This window comes from Balaenoptera acutorostrata, chromosome 4 (assembly GCF_949987535.1).
Source record: "Balaenoptera acutorostrata chromosome 4, mBalAcu1.1, whole genome shotgun sequence".
In the NCBI taxonomy this organism is placed as follows: domain Eukaryota; kingdom Metazoa; phylum Chordata; class Mammalia; order Artiodactyla; family Balaenopteridae; genus Balaenoptera; species Balaenoptera acutorostrata.
The window spans coordinates 67387510-67393509 of record NC_080067.1 but is presented as its reverse complement, the minus strand read 5'-3'; positions in this window follow the sequence as shown (position 1 = coordinate 67393509).

The window sequence follows — 6000 nt, the reverse complement described above, 5'->3', positions numbered from 1 at the left end:
CCTGTTGGTCAGAAGCACGGGTGATACCCTGAATTTGTGACTGGCATCAGAAGTGAGGAATGGGAGCAGTCCTGTGGGACTTAGCCCATAACCTGTGGAATCTCCAGGTAGATCATGTCAGAATTGCTTCGTGGTGTGAAAAACATGCATTGGAGCCACTATCTCAAGCTTGCAGCACCCTCTAACACCCACCCCCACCCCCATCCAGCCTCCTGTCTTTGATCCTGCCTGACCCCCTGCATGTTACTCCTTTCAAAGGCCAACTTTTCCAGGAAGCTTTCTTTCACATGGGCTTTGACCTTGGTTGAAATCTCAGTTTTGCTATCAATAAAACACGTGTGTGCCTCTATTTCCTCATCTGTCAAATGGAATGATAATAGGAGTTCTCCCTTAGGACTGTTGTGAATGCCAATGTTCAGCATAGAGCCTGGTACATGATAAGTGCTCAGCTGATGTTGATGGAGATCTCTTTCCCCCATGCACACACACACATAAGCACTACATCTTCATTTATGGCCCTAAAATGAAAATGATGACGAGAGGCGCCCTTCCCCTGTGGATGGGCTTTCACTTCAGTTTCTAATTATAATCTCACGATGATAGCTGTTATATGTTTTTGTTGTTGTTGTTTTGGTTTTTTTTTTTTTAAGAATGGGCTTCTATCTTACAGGATGCAGTACAAGCTTTGAATCAGAGGACAGTGTTGTAATATATCTCATAAGCCCATGAGTCCAGAGGTGGTAGTGGGGAGAAAAGAAAAGCCTCCTGTTATTACACCTAGTAAACTGCTCCGATAGCTTTTTTTTTTTTTTTGAATTTTTGAATTTTATTTAATTTACTTTTTTATACAGCAGGTTCTTATTAGTCATCAATTTTATACACATCAGTGTATACATGTCAATCCCAATCTCCCAATTCATCACATCACCACCATCACCCCCCCACACTTTCCCCCTTGGTGTCCATACGTTTGTTCTCTACATCTGTGTCTCTATTTCTGCCCTGCAAACCAGTTCATCTTTACCATTTTTCTAGGTCCCACATATATGCATTAATATACGATATTTGTTTTTCTCTTTCTGACTTACTTCACTCTGTATGACAGTCTCTAGATCCATCCACGTCTCTACAAATGACCCAACTTCGTTCCATTTTATGGCTGAGTAATATTCCATTGTATATATGTACCACACATTCTTTATCCATTCATCTGTCAATGGGCATTTAGGTTGCTTCCATGACCTGGCTATTGTAAATAGTGCTGCAATGAACATTGGGGTGCATGTGTCTTTTTGAATTATGGTTTTCTCTGGGTATATGCCCAGTAGTGGGATTGCTGGGTCGTATGGTAGTTCTATTTTTAGTTTTTTAAGGAACCTCCATACTGTTCTCCATAGTGGCTGTATCAATTTACATTCCCACCAACAGTGCAAGAGGGTTCCCTTTTCTCCACACCCTCTCCAGCATTTGTTGTTCGTAGATTTTCTGATGATGCCCATTCTAACTGGTGTGAGGTGATACCTCATTGTCATCTTGATTTGCATTTCTCTAATAATTAGTGATGTTGAGCAGCTTTTCATGTGCCTCTTGGCCATCTGTGTGTCTTCTTTGGAGAAATGTCTATTTAGGTCTTTTGCCCATTTTTGGATTGGGTTGTTTGTTTCTTTAACATTGACCTGCAAGAGCTGTTTATATATTTTGGAGATTAATCCTTTGTCCATTGATTCGTTTGCAAATATTTTCTCCCATTCTGAGGGTTGTCTTTTCATCTTGTTTGTAGTTTCCTTTGCTGTGCAAAAGCTTTTAAGTGTCATTAGGTCCCATTTGTTTATTTTTGTTTTTATTTCCATTATTCAAGGAGGTGGATCAAAAAAGATCTTGCTGTGATTGATGTCAAAGAGTGTTCTTCCTATGTTTTCCTCTAAGAGTTTTATAGTGTCCGGTCTTACATTTAGGTCTCGAATCCATTTTGAGTTTGTTTTTGTGTATGGTGTTAGGGAGTGTTCTAATTTCATTCCTTTAGATGTAGCTTTCTAGTTTTCCCAGCACCACTTTTTGAAGAGGCTGTCTTTTCTCCATTGTATATCCTTGCCTCCTTTGTCATAGATTAGTTGACCATAGGTGCGTGGGTTTATCTTTGGGCTTTCTATCCTGTTCCATTGATCTATATTTCTGTTTTTGTGCCAGTACCATATTGTCTTGATTACTGTAGCTTTGTAGTATAGTCTGAAATCAGTGAGCCTGATTCCTCCAACTCCGTTTTTTTCCCTCAAGACTGCTTTGGTTATTCGGGGTCTTTTGTGTCTCCATACAAATTTTAAGATTTTTTGTTCTAGTTCCATAAAAAATGCCATTGGTAATTTGATAGGGATTGCATTGAATCTGTAGATTGCTTTGAGTAGTATAGTCATTTTCACAATATTGATTCTTCCAATCCAAGAACATGGTATATCTCTCCATCTGTTTGCATCATCTTTAATTTCTTTCATCAGTGTCTTATAGTTTTCTGCATACAGGTCTTTTGTCTCCCTAGGTAGGTTTATTCCTAGGTATTTTATTCTTTTTGTTGCAGTGGTAAATGGATTTCTCTTTCAGATTTTTCATCATTAGTGTATAGGAATGCAAGAGATTTCTGTGCATTAATTTTGTATCCTGCAACTTTACCAAATTCATTGATTAGCTGTAGTAGTTTTCTGGTGGCATCTTTAGGATTCTCATCTGCAAACAGTGACAGCTTTACTTCTTCTCTTCCAATTTGTATTCCTTTTATTTCTTTTTCTTCTCTGATTGCCGTGGCTAGGACTTCCAAAGCTATGCTGAATAACAGTGGCAAGAGTGGACATCCTTGTCTTGTTCCTGATCTTAGAGGAAATGTTTTCAGTTTTTCACCATTGAGAATGATGTTTGCTGTGGGTTTGTCATATATGGTCTTTATTATGTTGAGGTAGCTTCCCTCTATGCCCACTTTTTGGAGAGTTGTTATCATAAACGGGTGTTGAATTTTTTTTTTTTTTAAAGCCTGCAGTAGGCTTACACTTCTTTTTTTATTTATTTATTTATTTTTTTTGGCTGTGTTGAGTCTTTGGTTCGTGCGAGGGCTTTCTCTAGTTGTGGCAAGTGGGGGCCACTCTTCATCGCGGTGCGGGGGCCGCTCTTCATCGCAGTGTGTGGGCCTTTCACTATCGCGGCCCCTCCCGTTGCGGGGCACAGGCTCCAGATGCACAGGCTCAGTAGTTGTGGCTCACGGGCCCAGCTGCTCCGTGGCATGTGGGATCTTCCCAGACCAGGGCTCGAACCCGTGTCCCCTGCATTAGCAGGCAGATTCTCAACCACTGCGCCACCAGGGAAGCCCCACGGGTGTTGAATTTTGTCAAAAGCTTTTTCTGCATCTATTGAGATGATCATATGGTTTTTCTTCTTCAATTTGTTAATATGGTGTATCACATTGATTGATTTGTGTATATTGAAGAATCCTTGCATCCCTGGGATAAATCCCACTTGATCATGGTGTATGAACCTTTTAATGTGTTGTTGGATTCTGCTTGCTAGTATTGTGTTGAGGATTTTTGCATCTATATGCATCAGTGATATTGGTCTGTAATTTTTTTTAATATAAATTTATTTATTTATTTATTTATTTATGGCTGTGTTGGGTCTTCGTTTTCTGTGGGAGGGCTTTCTCTAGTTGTGGCAAGTGGAGGCCACTCTTCATCACGGTGCGCGGGCCTCTCACTGTCGCGGCCTCTCCCGTTGCGGAGCACAGGCTCCAGACGCGCAGGCTCAGTAGTTGTGGCTCACGGGCTTAGTCGCTCCGCGGCATGTGGGATCTTCCCAGACCAGGGCTCGAACCCGTGTCCCCTGCATTGGCAGGCAGATTCCCAACCACTGCGACACCAGGGAAGTCCTCTTTTTTTTTTGTAGTATCTTTATCTGGTTTTGGTATCAGGGTGATGGTGGCCTCACAGAATGAGTTTGAGAGTGTTCCTTCCTCTGCAGTTTTTTGGAAGAGTTTGAGAAGATGGGTGTTAGCTCTTCTCTAAATGTGTGATAGAATTCACCTGTGAAGCCATCTGGTCCTGGACTTTTGTTTGTTGGAAGACCTAATCACAGTTTCAATTTCATTACTTGTGATTGGTCTGTTCATATTTTCTATTTCCTCCTGGTTCAGTCTTGGAAGGTTATACCTTTCTAAGAATTTGTCCATTTCTTCCAGGTTGTCCATTTTATTGGCATAGAGTTGGTTGTAGTAGTCTCTTAGGATGCTTTGTATTTCTGCGGTGTCTGTTGTAACTTCTCCGTTTTCACTTCTAATTTTATTGATTTGAGTCCTCTCCCTCTGTTTCTTGATGAGTCTGGCTAATGGTTGTCCAGTTTTGTTTATCTTATCAAAGAACCAGTTTTTAGTTTTATTGATCTTTGCTATTGTTTTTATTTCATTTATTTCTGCTCTGATCTGTATGATTTCTTTCCTTCTGCTAACTTTTGGTTTTGTTTATTCTTCTTTCTCTAATTCCTTTAGGTGTAAGGTTAGATTGTTTATTTGAGATTTTTCTTGTTTCTTGATGTAGTCTTGTATTGCTATAAACGTCCCTCTTAGAACTGCTTTTGCTGCATCCCATAGGTTTTGGATCGTCGTGTTTTTGTTGTAATTTGTCTCTAGGTATTTTTTGATTTCCTCTTTGATTTCTTCAGTGATCTCTTGGTTATTTAGTAATGTATTGTTTAGCCTCCATGTGTTTGTGTTTTTTACGTTTTTTCCTCTGTAATTTATTTCTAATCTCATAGCGTTATGGTCAGAAAAGATGCTTGATACGATTTCAATTTTCTTAAATTTACTGAGGCTTTATTTGTAACCCAAGATGTGATCTATCCTGGAGAATGTTCTGTGCGCACTTGAGAAGAAAGTGTAATCTGCTGTTTTTGGATGGAATGTCCTATAAATATCAATTAAATCTATCTGGTCTATTGTGTCATTTAAAACTTGTGTTTCCTTATTAATTTTCTGTTTGGATGATCTGTCCATTGGTGTAAGTGAGGTGTTAAAGTCCCCCACTATTATAGTGTTACTGTCGACTTCCTCTTTTATAGCTGTTAGCAGTTGCCTTATGTATTGAGGTGCTCCTATGTTGGGTGCATAAATATTTATAATTGTTATATCTTCTTCTTGGATTGATCCCTTGATCATTATGTAGTGTCCTTCCTTGTCTCTTGTAACATTCTTTATTTTAAAGTCTATTTTATCTGATATGAGTATTGCTACTCCAGCTTTCTTTTGATTTCCATTTGCATGGAATATCTTTTTCCATCCCCTCACTTTCAGTCTGTATGTATCCCTAGGTCTGAAGTGGGTCTCTTATAGACAGCATATATATGGGTCCTGTTTTTGTATCCATTCAGTGAGACTGCGTCTTTTGGTTGGAGCATTTAATCCATTCACGTTTAAGGTAATTATCAATATGTATGTTCCTTTCACCATTTTCTTAATTGTTATGGGTTTGTTTTTGTAGTTCCTTTTCTTCTCTTGTATTTCCCACTTAGAGACTTTCCTTTAGCATTTGTTGTAGAGCTGGTTTGGTGGTGGTGAATTCTCTTAGCTTTTGCTTGTCTGTAAAGCTTTTGATTTCTCCATTGAATCTGAATGAGCTGCTTGCCAGGTAGAGTAATCTTGGTTGTAGGTTCTTCCCTTTCATCACTTTAAATATATCATGCCACTCCCTTCTGGCTTGTAGAGTGTCTGCTGAGAAATCAGCTGTTAACCTTATGGGAGTTCCCTTGTATGTTATTTGTCATTTTTCCCTTGTTGCTTTCAATAATTTTTCTTTGTCTTTAATTTTTGTCAGTTTGATTACTATGTGTCTTGGTGTGTTTCTCCTTGGGTTTATTCTGCCTGGGACTCTCTGTGCTTCCTGGACTTGGGTGGCTATTTCCTTTCCCATGTTAGGGAAGTTTTCGACTATAATCTCTTCAAATATTTTCTCTGGTCCTTTCTCTCTCTCTTCT